At 35.6% G+C, this 14,697-nt stretch overlaps 2 long non-coding RNA genes across 2 annotated transcripts in view; both read right to left on the reverse strand.

Annotated features, from left to right (window-relative positions):
- LOC128982786 (uncharacterized) overlaps positions 1 to 14,697 on the reverse strand; it is a 60,286-nt gene that overhangs the window by 40,629 nt on the left and 4,960 nt on the right. The window lies entirely within an intron of this gene.
- Positions 6,842 to 11,421, reverse strand: LOC128982787 (uncharacterized). Its single transcript, XR_008489733.1, has 3 exons — positions 11,285 to 11,421; positions 8,352 to 8,502; positions 6,842 to 6,985 (listed from the first exon to the last, which is right to left on the reverse strand). It is a non-coding gene; the product is annotated as an uncharacterized LOC128982787 (long non-coding RNA).

Below are 14,697 nucleotides of genomic sequence, written 5' to 3' on the forward strand. Positions count from 1 at the left end.
CCTTAGCTGGTGGTAATATATAATTATTTTTACAGTAGTAGTATGGCGTAAACTATCTTACGTAGCTCGTCCAAAATGTGTTTACCGGACTCGTATGGTAATCCCGTCATCCGGTAAACACTTATTTTCAGGACTATAAGTACTACGTAACGTAATATTGCAATCTGAGTGACGTCAGCATATGACGGGTATAGCACACCTATGTATTTTCCTTCCACCATGGGCTTACCACTCTGCCACGATGGGTGGGTGCCATATGATCGACAACCATTGAAATTGATTGAAACTGAATTATTCCCATCTGATCGACATCCCAAATAACCGACGTCACAAATTGTCGACATCGCAATCAAATCTTGATGACGACGATGACGTTTTGCTTTTAAAAGCTGCGGGCACTCTTGCCCAACTTTTAAAGGTATTTTTAGCAAATTTGGTTGGTAATTACTGGAGTTATACTTGAATTACCCAAAAATGTACCTCCAGCCAAACAATTGTTGAACATGTAAGAAGATTAATTTTTGAAGTATTTCTGTAATTGTTTTGTGGTTTGATTTATTGTATTTTACCCTTCTGGATCAGATCATTTGTTTAATTTGAAACCAACCTCAATTTTTATGAAAATTTCTGCTAAAAATGTGTTGTTAACATTTGTAACTTTAACAATTATATTTTGTTCACATGTTTTATAGACTTATTTAAATCTGAACAAATTTTGTCTAGTCTAGTCTTCATATGTTCTCACTTTTAAGGAGTGTTAAAAAAGGTTTATAATGTTTATAATTAGGTTTATTTTGTAGTTTTGGCCACTAAAACCTAAAAGTTGATTGGCCCGATCTAACAGTGACAGATGGCAGATGCAGATATTCTGTATTTTTAAATATATCAATTATGAAATTAAACTTTTACATATCAATAATACGCCAACACGAATTTTGTCGGTTGCGAACTACTCCGCCATTTCTTAACCGATTTTATCCATTGACATCTCATTGGAAAGAGCGTGTCACGTAGATTTGCAAACTGGGTGTTGACAACCGCGTTGTTGTGCCTTATAACCCTTTTATCCTGCAAAAGTTCAACTGCCAAATCCCCAACACTGAAGTTTGCAGCTCTGTACAAAGATACACAGATCATCACACACCATTCTAAACTCATTCTTCACTCATATTTGGGTTAAAATACGCACTCTTAGGTGGAGTCTCCATTTCAATAAATTGATACATTGATTGATTTTATACAAGAAATTAATGACAAAACCCCGCGTTTCGACGTCTCAACATGTCCCACGAGGCAATTAAGGTGGCCATCGCTGCTGGATATGCAGGGACATTACATTCAGTTTGGCAGGTTGGTTCACCTCTCAACTCCATACATCTTGGGTGTATCCTACCATTGACGGGATCCCTTCAAGTAGGTAACCTTTCAAACTGGTGAAGGGACCTACCTGCCCGATATTGAAATCGGTCAGGTTGGTTACTTTTCAATTTACTGAGGTAATGAACGCCCTCTTGCTCTTGTGGTGGGGGCATCGACTGCTCTCATTGGCTGCAAGGTTTCTGGGGGAGGGAGTAGTTGTTATGGGGTGAACAGTGCTGCCAACCCAAAAGTCTGGGGCAATAAACATTCCCATACAAGGGTAATGTGGGTAATTCCGATATTTACGGCTACAAAGTAGGCAGTATAAATGGCGAAGGAAATTATATGTATAAAATATCTAGTTAGAACTTTTCATAGGCGAAATACTGTAAATAACAAAATACGATATTAAGTCCATCATCTTGCGAACCTGTTTCTCTCCATGCCCCTGGGTCACTGCTAGGCTACTTTCTCTTGTAACTAAATCTACCGTATTAACGGGTCAGATTTTATTAATTAACTAGCTGTTGCCGTTGGTATCGCCCGACATACTTTTTCGTCCTTTATTCTTTACTATAAGCCTGCTGAAATTGTCACTGACTTCGCTATGGAACGGAACTACCCCCTCTCTGGAACAACTGAATGATGTTTTTACCAAAAATACTAAAGTATTCATATCTCCTTTCATTCATAATCATACTCCAAGCCAAATTTTCCAACGGTACAGTTAGTTTTCTCTTACTTTATTGAAAAGTATTTCAGATATTCTAAAGTAGGATTAAAAGTAACACAAAAACATTATTTGATTTAGTGATATATACTGTATATATGATGTTCCCCGTTACTGTCTCGGCATGCTCTTGATTTGATATTATTCTTGAATTTTGTTGTTCCTTCTGTACATTTAATAATTACTAAAGGGCCCATGCTACTCTACAACGTTGAAATGAAAATCATATTCGAGCAATAATCAAATTTATAAATTTTTATTGAGTATCTTGATCTTAACTGATTCAAACGATAAATAGCTCAAATTAAAACCTTTAATTAACTTACTATTTTGCGTCAAAAACTAAAAAAAAACATAAACAATAGTGGACCTATTGATTTTTAATCATAGAAAACCCTTATAAAGAAATAATTTATATGTTGGTTGTTCACATTGCAATTGCTTGTAGTCCGTCCGATTTTGATAACTAATTAATAGCTTAAATGAAAGCCGGCATTTCACTGAAGGTTCTTATACCAAAATATGTAGGATTGTATAATTATAACTGGTGAAATGCATCTTAAATTGAAGTAAGAATTCGAAAAAGTGAAATATATGTTTTTTGGACGAGTAATACAGTAGATCAATATACATGTATATGTCGATGCTTAGAGTGAAATCTGTGCACACCATCAATTTGAGACCTCAATCACGAAAATCGGTTAAATTTATTTTTAAATATAAGAAAATTGACTCTATTATTAACGTTTAACGAAAACTATCACCGTTTTACAACAAATTGTGTAGCAGTTCCGGTTAATGATAACAACCTATACTGAATTGAAGCTTTAGAATGGAAGATTTCAAATGTTTACGGGAGCAAGCTGCTAAAATGTAATAATGTCGGTAGCTATACTTACGATAGTACACTTGATAGGTTTTTAACAGCTTTTAATGATTTATGCATTATTTGATATAATAAATAATGCTATTTAATAAAATAAAAGATTGGTAATCATATGATAAAACGTACGGACACGGACTAGTTTTTAGGTGGCGGAACAAGCAAATTTTCACAGTTTTGAATGTAAACCTATTTTACTCGAAATAAGTTTGAGATAGAAAAACACTCTTTAAATACAAAAGTTGTGGATAATTTAATTCTACACTACCGATCTTCCATAAGATTTAAGATCCAAGCATTGTAACTTATAAGTTACAGACCAAAATATAATATCTTGCATACTCGAATTTCTTCTGAAATAGATTTAATCCCCTAAACCACCCTTGAATTTAGAACTTTGCAAAACCCCCAACTTTGTACATCTACACCATATACATGGATTGTCGTCCCAATGCAAAATTTTATTATTCTAGGTCTTATATATGTTTTGAGATACATTATAGTGATCATTTGTCAGTGATATGCCAATCAACATAAAGGTAGGTCAATGGAAAGCATTTATCTACGTGGTGGATGCATAGCAGCTTCAAAACGGATACGTCACAAAATTCGTGTTTGCCTATTAAATATATTGGGTATCTATATTTAATATATAGATACCCAATATGCCTATAAACATTCAAACTTATGGGTCAATTTGCTGCACACAAAATCCAACAAAATCTTTTAATAATATAGATACTTATAAGGTTAAGAAAACTCCAGAACCACTTGGGTGGAACCCAAAAGTCATATCAGGATAAAAACTACTACTTAGTTTTCCTATTTAATGGCTGAAGAATCAGTACACCAAATTTCAACGTTCTAGCTAGTCTGGAAGTTGGATTAGTAATGAATCATTGAGTGAGGGCTTTTACTTTTATATGTTAAGATTATTAGCTAAATATAACACATATGAAAGGTACAAAATAAAATCCATAAGTTAAATACAGTAGTAGAATATATAAAAACGGAACTCCAGTCCAGACAAAGCTGTTTTTAAAATTTGAAATAGGTGTTGCTGCAGACTTTTAATTTTATTCAGCGAGATTACGCCCCTGAATTTAGTGTTACTCCCTCAATATGACAACACTGTTGGATAAATCTAGCTCAGTGCGATAAATGCAGGGATGCAGCAGGCACTTGTAGAGCGAAATTTCCCACAATTTCCATGTAACCGTTTACTGGTTTTCAGGTTATGTGACAAAATCCAAAACACAATTGAACATAGGATGCACAATAAATCGGATGTGTTTACTTTTGGGCTATTGACTTAATTATTACATCAAACAATTAAATGTATTCTGAACTTGTGTACCCGTTGCGAAATAGAGCGTACTATAGCTAGCCGCCATACCCGTGCTTCGCTAAAGGAGCGCTAAAGAGAATAATTTATTGTTATGTTCCATAGATCTGTTGTATGAAAAATTAAATAACTCATAAAATAAATGCCTAACATTTGCATTTAAAGCATCAATCGAATTATTTTCAAAAACGTGTTTTATATCAACTAGACAGCTAGCTGTTATATCCACGGGCTTCACCCCGTTCCGTTTGACTTCATAAGTATTAACATTGAGTATTGTTAACACTATTGATTGGATAAATTAAGTTAACTGTTAATCATTTAGCGTTGAACTTACTAAACAACATCACAGATGCAATTTACGAACTTGAGAGGCCATCAATTCTAGACCTGCCCTTCAGATTTTTGTAAAGAGTTTTAGCGAAAAATTTGTTGTTAACAGCTATTTTTAATGTTTAAAAGTTACTTTGTTGTATTGCATTGCATATTTATCATGAAAACATCAAAAGAAATTTACAGATATTTTTAGTTGTACATATTCTTTAAAGACATCAAGAGAGTTATCAAGATCCCTTTAGTTCGCTGACGATATAAATCTGTTTGATTATGAGTCATTTTGCCTTAGGCTTAATACTTTAATTTGAAATGGCAACCATACAAAGCAGGTATTTTAAGCCAAGTCCCAGTATGCATGGAGATGAGTGTAGGATGGATGAGTGGCACTATTTTGTATCCTTGTTAGTGACTAAGTAAGGCCGACATATTCCTTAGACACAGCTGTCAATTAATAGCCCATACTTTGGGCTAATGGATAACTATAGGGACCTACAGTTTATAGTAGAATCCGAACCACATTTTTCCTTGGTATAAAAAAATTTGTCTAATTATTATTGTTGTGTAAGGGCGTTAATTCAAACCACGAAGTATCACATCCACAGTACATGCCTATATCCACAACTCCTGACCTCCTAGTAGCTGAATTACAGGATGACACCACCGTCTCAGTCTCTTAATGATGTCTTAGCTAAAGACTTGACCAAAGATAATGGTTGATTCCACCAAGAATAAGTTAAAAATTGTTGGCATTAACAAAATTCTCTGGATATTGACTATTTCCCAGATTCTTATTGACTCGCCATGTGCGTTTGGGCTTTGGGCCAGACATTCAGCACATCTGTGCCAAGACCTCTGGCATTCAGTATAATTTTTATGTGCGGCAACAACTAGGGTCTTCGGTCTTAGTGTGTATTCTGGTCGCTTTTACCAGCACAGCCTTTTTCAATGTCTTAGGCCCCCAATACGGGAAGAATGAGCATACGCCTAGTATAAATTGTCCTTAAAGTAGTTCTCGTATGTCAAGAAGTTTACAACATAGATTTACATTGTAAGAAAGGGGATTAACCCTGTACCCACGGTGCTCATCTAAGCAGATACTCTGTTTACATTACACTTATAGTCCTCGCCATCCTAAGTTGAGGAAGCCCAAGGCCGCACGGCGTATATCTAGTGCGGCCTTTGGCTGCCTCAACTTAGGGTGGCGAGGACTATAGTCGACCAGTTGGTGTGAAGAGAGTTGAACAGTAGCATGAGTATCGATTTACAAATTCCTTTCCCAGCTGACGTGAGCTAGGCGATGACCGGTAGGGCTGACTTCCAAGAAACATCGTTAACCTATAAGTCAAACACCCAATCAGCTGATGAGAAGGGCTAATGAAGAAAATGGAGGGGTGAGGAGCCTCGGAGCTGGAGGACCTGAAGAAACAAATCGAGGAGTTCACCACGGGCCACTGGACCAAGAAGATCGAGAGTTTCGGAGTGTGTGCTTCTGGTACAATAAACAGTATGTAAAAAGAATAAAATATATAACTAAAGTTTTGTAAAACAAACAAGTCATATAGTTTGTCAGTAACTCATTCTTTTAAATTTTTAATTGATTTTCTTTTCTTGTAAATTATAGCGTTGTAAATTTATTTATCTTATTATTGTTGATCTTTGCCTTTTCAAAGTTTTCTTTTGCTTTACTTTTGTTGTTTTTCTTAATTTAATTTTGTTCATTACACGTTGAGCAACACCCTTAAGCAGTCTTATGTCTCATTAACCTAACACCTCTAGACTATGAAGTTCAAACATTTATTCAGAGGAAAATTCTTGAGTGATTTTATTGGGTTGGCTAAATAGAGTTTTTGTTTCAACTTTTGAATTACTTATTTCATTTTTACAGTACACTCATTAGTCATTAAACACCAACATTATTTTATTTTACTAGCTATATATTAACTTTGCTTCTTAAGATTGGCACTCGCATATATAATATAAATATAAATATCATTTTATCTTTATGTATAGTTATCTGAGACCTGTACGAACAAGAACAATAAAAAAATATATCTAAAAAAAGAATATTTTATCTATAAAACTGTCAAAATAGTTTGCAAAATAAAATATATAATCATTTTTACATGTTTTCTTTACAAATTACAGAGAAGTTTACTGGTAAGAATTTTAACAAAATTAACTGCTCTTGATTAAATATAAGGTTTATTGGTAAAGTATAAAAAACAGTACATAACAATAAAAGGCAACATATAATAATAACTATAGCTGCCCTGTACAGCGGCCAACCTTCACCATAATATTTTTATCCAGAGCTGGGGCTACATCTTTCTTCCTGAAACAAACATTTTAATCTTGGTAAAGAAAGTCACAATTTTAAAATACTCAGGGGTACCAAATTATGTGGGTTGGTGTAGTTGGTAGTTTCAAATAAAAAGGTCTTATTTTACAATAAATTACCATAGGTACCCTTAACTAAAAGTTTTTAACTGGTTTATTCCGCCTACAAACGTGCGACACAAACTCGATCTTTGAGGGGCTTTCATATCTTGTTAAAGACACATGTTAACCTCTTGCTAGAAGAATAACTCTTGTTAATGTGGCAAGAAATAGATATCTTCCTGAGGAGGATCTAATTGGGAAGCTACAGGCTTTTATCGGACGCCTGAACTTGTAACTTCAAGAAAACAACTGTATTGGGTGCGCAATAATTTTATTTTTGGATGAAGTGCTTTATGGTCTTGGCCTGCCCCTGTTAACAGTTTTAACAGGATCAGCAACAGGTAAATTAAACCTTTTATAATTTGTCTAGGCCTATATTTCCCTGATCAAGTTAGTGCAAAGAAGTTTTTGTTGAATAATAGTTGTAAAGGCTTTAATTTCCTGAATTGAAATAAGTACCTGGGGACCAACCATGGCGTAGTTTATTTTGATTGTAAAAGCAATATACAGGAATGGATGCTTTAGAAGAATTTGAAATTTATGAAACAATCAAAATTCAAGCTAACACATTATTAAACGACAAAATCAGTTTACAGTCTAACGCTCTGTATGATACTCTAATAAAAAAACAAGAACAGCTGATGAACAAGGAGCCGAGCTGTACACAGTCCACTGCCCAACCATCTTCCGCATCGCAGTCATGACCCTCATCTGCAACTGTGCGCACGAGGTTGGGGTTGGACATTGTAAGTTTTTGTTAGTAAGCCTACTCGTTTTGTTCATAAAACGTCTATGACTGTAAATAGTATATGTCCGTGTTTCGCATTTAAACTCTTGATGACCCTTTTGAAGTTACAGTGTTAAATGTTCTTGTACAAGATCTCATGATGAGGACTTAAGTCCTTAAAACCCGTATATAAGGACTAAACAGGATCAATCTGGCAGTACTGAGGTAATTTTATACCTTTTATAGTTGGTTCATTGATCTTGAGACAAAACAACTCAAATATGAAAATGAATATTATGTTATTGATTTATTTTAACGTAAACAGTAGGGCAATTACAATGTTGGTCATAATTGTTTTTATACAGTAGGCCAACATTTGGTGGCTTTTGTTCATAAATTCGGACTACTTAACAACTGTTTGGATTAGGCGGTATAGTTCATCTTCCCGTTGCGAAGCACGGGCACAGAAGCTAGTAAATTGTTAAGTGATTTAATAAATAACTCTATATATAATATTTACAATAAACTATACCTTCAAAAACCTGGCTGTTTAACGGATGATATGGCAGACATACACTTATCTCACTAGGTGCTCTTCCTTAAGTTCTTTTACGGAGTAGGCCTACAGCGGCCTATAATTAGTATTCCTTTCAGCGCCTTCTGAAGGAGGGTGCATCCATCTCCTGCAAATGAGTAGGCAGTTATGAGTTGTAGTTAATAGTAGAACGAGGATAGCTATTCTAGGTACGTTTGAGACGACAGCAGGAAAAGTCTATATTTTGTGCTCTTCTGGTATAGTACTCCTGCACCCCAGTGGCGGATCTAGAGGGGGGGGGGGGGCAGCCGCAGTTTGGAAATACATGTCATATATTTTTGACTGCATGTAATACAGTAGTGCATACAAATTGTGTAAAATAATTTGTCACACTAACTTAGGACAAAGAAATGGTATAAAACTGCCATTTTTGAAGACTTAGTTTAAACAAATTTTTGGGGAGGGAGGGGGTACGCCCGAACCTCTCAGACACCCTGGTCCCCCCCCTTGTGACTGTTCTAGATCCACCACTGACTGCACGTCATCTTTTCTAGGGTCAGGATATCAAGCACTACGCCGTGAGTACCCTTAAGCTACATTTCCATTCCTACAAGTCGCAGGCACAAGTCCCGCGACTACAACTGGCAGACAAGGCAGTGTTCTCTTTTATTGTGATGTGGTGAGGTTCGGTGGCTGATTTTGATTATATTGTGTTCTACAAATCACCATGGATGACATAACAGCCTCTGCTTTTTTATTTATGGCTGGTGCATACAATGAACTTAGAAGAAAACTACCTAGATAGTGGATAAGAAGTTTTTTGGCTAAAAGAGCATTGGAAGGTGCATTTAATCAATTGATGAGAGATTTGCGCGTACAAAGTGGCTTCGAAAATTTCCTCCAACGGACTCAACGAAATTTGAGGTTATGATTACCTGTCATTTATGAGCATGCGGTAGTTTGGAGGACTTGCGCATGCGCGAGTTGCAGGCACATGTGCCCGCGGCTCGGGCACATGTTTTGTCGCGCAGTCGGCGGGCACAAATTTGTGCAGGGACTTGAGCCAGGATGTTTCCATTCCTACAAATTTGGAGATTTGTGCCGGCACAAATTTGCAGGAATGGAAACGTAGCTTAAGATCCTTTAAGATTGGCCAGCAATGATCCAAATGCCACACAACTGTAATAATCCTAAAGGTTCTGGACAGCATCGTTGTATCATCTGCAAATAATAATGTTTTCCCATTCAGATTAAGGCAGGATTTTGTATAGGTTAGGCCTAACTTATACCCTTAACCTCATTGACGGGTAGGGCAGTCAAAATCGAAGCAAAAATTAAAAGCCGAGTAGGCTAAGTTTATGGGAAGATTTCATTAGCTTAGTGTAGCCTAATGTTTTTAATAACTTATCATAAAATAAAAATGTCTTAAAATATTATTAGACTAGCCTAGGCTATTCATGGGTTACAGCTCTTTTGCTTGATGCATTGAAATGGATTTGATGAAGTAGAACTACATATTACAACAAGTACTATTACCCCTGATCTATTTAACTGCACAACTATACTTATTATTTATTTTAACGTCTGTGATAGAGCCTATATATTTGATAGGCTATGCATAAAAAATGCGACTGTGATAATAGGCCTATATCGCTATTGATCTTAAGTAGCCTATATACCGTGAGTTAATGTGTCTCAGACGAAGTCTATAGTAATCAGTGATTATTCAACGACCAATAAAATGGGCCTACTTAATTACTTGATGTCTTTAAGATGGCTAAGTTATTTTCTTAGTAGTATCAACTAAGTTTAGACTAACCTACAAGGTTTATTATCACACATAAAAATGTTTTGATGGCCGTTGCCCTGGCGGTAGGTTAGTTGCGCATTTGCTACTACAAAATCCGGGCCCTGTAGGGTGGGTTATAATGCGGTAGAATGGCGATAAACTTAGGTTAAGTTTAGTTGCCCATTGACGCCTTGAACAAAAGATCTCTTGAAATTGTAAAGAGCAATGAAGCGTAGGCCTACGAAAAAGCCAGTCTACCGAAATAGGCAAATCATTATGAATTTAATGTGTAGGCTACCATGTAACCTTGTAAGTTATAGCCATCCACCTCCACCTGTCACGTAAAGCCACAATAATCAAAGAAAAAATCACACTACTCCAGCTGCTGAGAGTATCAAATACGTATAGGCTATGCTATATAATGCTAAAAACTCAAATGGTAAACTAAAACTGTCATACAAAAATCTTTAAAAATAAAAATATAAAAAAAACTAGAGCACTTGTTGCTCAAAATCGATCAATAGTCTAGTACCGGAAGTTATATTAAAACTAATAGTCATAATTTTCTATGAGTATAAAAATCCAACTAAAAGCGCAGTATGCAACTAATGGATAGACTTGGCCTATTTGATGTAAACTTATTGATTCATTCGGTTAGCTAAGTTAGGTTAGGTTAACTTTACTAACCAAACTTGATATATTGAATGAAATAATCGATTTATCGATCGATCGATATGTTTATTCGAATTATAGTGTAGGACGTAAGGCATAAAGTGCAGTTTAATTTTAAAATAAATATATTTTAAATATCGCTTATTAATCAATATTTTCAATTTGATAGTTTCAATCAATATTAACGAAGCCCAGGAAACTGTACCCCCAATTTATTTTATAGGCTACCAGAAACTAATTTGAATTTGCTTGAAACGTTAACATTCTAATGACTCAAAAGATTCAAAAGCTTTATTTGCCATTCAATACAAAATGTACAATAGGCATTGTCTCATACATTAAGTAACTTAACTGCTAAAATAAATAAATAAAATCATTCCAAATAATAAATAACAAAATGCAAACTCACACAGCAAACCATGCATAAAAACAAAACAGCAAGCCAAGCAAAACAAAATAGCAAACTTACATATAGTGTGGTGGCTTAGCAAAATGATCGTGACCTGATGGATTAAAGCTGCAGCTTTTGCACATTTCTTCCATACCCTAAATACAAACAATTTATGGGGGGGTGCCCGATTTTTAGGTCCGCCATCTTGAAATACGACGCCATCTTTGTTTTCTTTAGAGGAATTGAACTATTCATAGAAAATTGCCTAAAATCACCCAAAAGGACACATTTACGCCATTTTGTATACAACATGTTTTGTTCACAATTAAATTTGCTATAAAATGAGATAAAAACCTTTTCGATAACTTAAATAGTCTTGAAGATATAAACTGTTAAAGTTGAAAATTTGATATATTCCTCTAAGCTACATATAGTTTTTGCTATATATCACCCAAACGGTCAACGGCAGAGGTGCCCATCCCCCCCAAACCCAGAGGCGCAACCCCCGCCCCCCCCAAGCCAAAGGAGTAGTTCTCCCCCCCAATTTATGCTGCCGTCTATTTAAACCTACCCTCCCCCCCCACCAATTTATCTGAAAATTTTCCCATTACCTCATAAGACGAGCATTCCAATTTAGTATTTAGTAAACTTGAGGTAAAGAAAAACAAACTTGCTGATAATAAAAATTAAATGTTTAATAGGAAACGTTAACAACATTTAACAATACTTCATCAGGTATATCTAACTAATGGACGAATTAGAAGTGTTTCAATTTACATTTCAGAATCTCTATTGTCAGCTAACATGTGCTCAGTACTGCAATAACGTCTTCAAAACGTACAACAATATACTGTACTAGGTGAATTACTCTACTCCAACACAGTATTGTAACTGTACAATATATTAGGTGGCGTTAAATTTTACAGAGAAAGAATCTCAGAGAAGAATTTTAAGAAATCAAACCGCTTTAAAAATGCATTAATAATACTTTGGCAAAGTTTTTTTTTTCAAAATTATAGGCAGTCACGAAATAAGACAGACTTGTTGCTCGCCACTCCCTGGCTCTACAAACACCGCCACTCCAAACAACACACTCCAAAAACTCGATTTTACTCTACAAAAATTGCCAGGCAAAATGCCCACAAAAGGTTTTTGTGACGAAGTAATCTTATAATTAATTTTGATAGCCCCAGGATTGCCTTTTATGACTAATAATGGTAGAAACGCATCTTGTCAGACAATCTGTTTATACACAAAACACGAAACGATAACAGATAGGCCTATCAATTCACGTGAGTATATTGCCGCAGGCAGGACTGGAAGTAAACTGAATCAGGTTATGACGGAAAGACGTGGTCTCTGGATTGTCGTCTGTGTTATCAAAAGCTGATATTGGACTAGTTGTAGTGACGGAGGAGTGTTGAAAATATAATGGGATTCATAATTGAGTTTTCCATTTAAAATTATTGACAATAATAACCAATTTATCTGCTGGATATAAATTATGGTCTCGAAATTCTACAGTACTGCACGAAAGGAAATTTATTAAATACTTTGAGGAGTTTGAAATATATAAATACATAAAACTAGGGACAGCGCAAAATTTTTGAGTGAAAACACTCAATTAATTATGAATCCAATTATACTTTTAACACTCTTCTCAGTCACTACAATAGTCCTATATCAGCTGGTGACAATGCAGACGACAATCCAGAGACCACGTCTGTCCGTCATAACCTGAACCTGATTCAGTTTACTTCCAGTTCTGACGACGGCAATATATACGCGTGAATTGATAGGCCTATCTGTAATCGATTCGTGTTTTGTGTGGTGGAGGTAAAGAACCACCAAAACATATGTAGCAAATAAAATTCGACACTGACACTGGTATATTAAGGATTGTCTTACAAGGTGCGTTTTTACCATTCTTAGAAGCAAATCTTAATTACGAATGGCAAAATGTTATTGGTGTTGATAGTGAGCTACTTAGAAACACTTTTTCGGGCTGCTTATACAAAATTATTCATTCATTATGACAGCTAGCAAAAAACATCCCCCCCCAAAATCCCCTCAAAAAAGTCCCCCCCCAAAAATTCCTGTGGCGCAAACGCGCCACAGTACCCCCCCTCTGGGCACCCCTGGTCAACGGTACGTATCTGTTATTATCATATATTTTATTTGTAATTAAATTTGCTACAAAATGAGATGAAAATCTCTAAATTAACTTAAATAGTTCGGAAGATATAAACCGTTAAAGTTATAAGCTTCTTTAATTTCTGTATGCAATAGGTCGGTGTTTCTTAAAAGTCCCCGCGCTTTGTTTTTTCTGCACGTATTGCGTCAGAAGACTGCAGATTCACACATCAATACTGGACCTAAAATAGTACTTTTTAAAGTACTTCTTGACTTTTTTCACCCAAGGGGGGTCGGCCCACAAGGAGTAAGTTGAAAATCTTAAATAAAAGCATAGGCCATGATAGATATCACATTAAAGAGATTTTCCTGTAGAACGCGTTACCACAAACTGCACTTTAAAAGGACAAGTGGGTCAAAAGTTATACAATTTTATAGTTTTGCTTATTTATTTATTAATTAACGGTCTACACCATTTCATCTCATTGCATAACATATAACATACGTAACGGAACTTAACAACAAGGATCATACATATTAAACAATAGTTTTAACAAGCAAAACAATGATCAACAAGAATAAATGTATAACAAACTTATCAAGAATTGAATAAAAAAGATGTCAATAAACCTGGAATTCCATAAATTGATCGGTTTAAAGTGATGATATTTAAAAATTCTATCAACATGCATCAACATTTTAATAAATATGAAAGCAAACAAGAAATGCAATAACAAACTGGATCATAGGACCACTCTACTGTATTATGGACCACCAAGGATTATGAGAAACAAGCAAGCAGCCTTTCCTAAAAGTAATAAAACTTGAGGAGAAAAATTCGAGAATTTTAGGAATACTGTTTCCCAAACGATGTAGTCCTGGTAGCGTGCTGTTGTAGGCATATGCTGTAGAATGATATCCCCTTTCAAATAGGTCCTGAGATCAGGATGGTCTGGAGCAGCGATAATTTACCCTGCTCAGCAGATCAGGAGAGTCAAGTTCTGCAATGAGATTCTTCCTCAGGAAAACCAGGTCAGTAATACGCCTTCGAGAACTCAAGTGGTTTAGCCGAAGATGCTGTCGAAGATCCTCAAATGGGTAAAACCCTGAATGGGTATCCCAGACGAAGTCCTACGATTCTAAAACAAGAGCTGCACTCTTTCGATGTCCTGTGAACGACCAACTGTATAAATTGGGACCATACAGGAGAACTATATTCCAACAAGGAGAGCACAACCCACACAGAGAACCCATTTCTGGATAATCTCAGAATGAAACCAAGGTCTGAGTTTGCTTTCCTTGTTAACCTGTTATCTTGATCATCAGGGTTGAGATATGATGTAATTGATACTCCAAGG

The sequence above is a fragment of the Macrosteles quadrilineatus genome, unplaced genomic scaffold (assembly GCF_028750875.1).
Source record: "Macrosteles quadrilineatus isolate MER2022 unplaced genomic scaffold, UCM_ALF_1.0 Scaffold_1__1_contigs__length_201487025, whole genome shotgun sequence".
In the NCBI taxonomy this organism is placed as follows: domain Eukaryota; kingdom Metazoa; phylum Arthropoda; class Insecta; order Hemiptera; family Cicadellidae; genus Macrosteles; species Macrosteles quadrilineatus.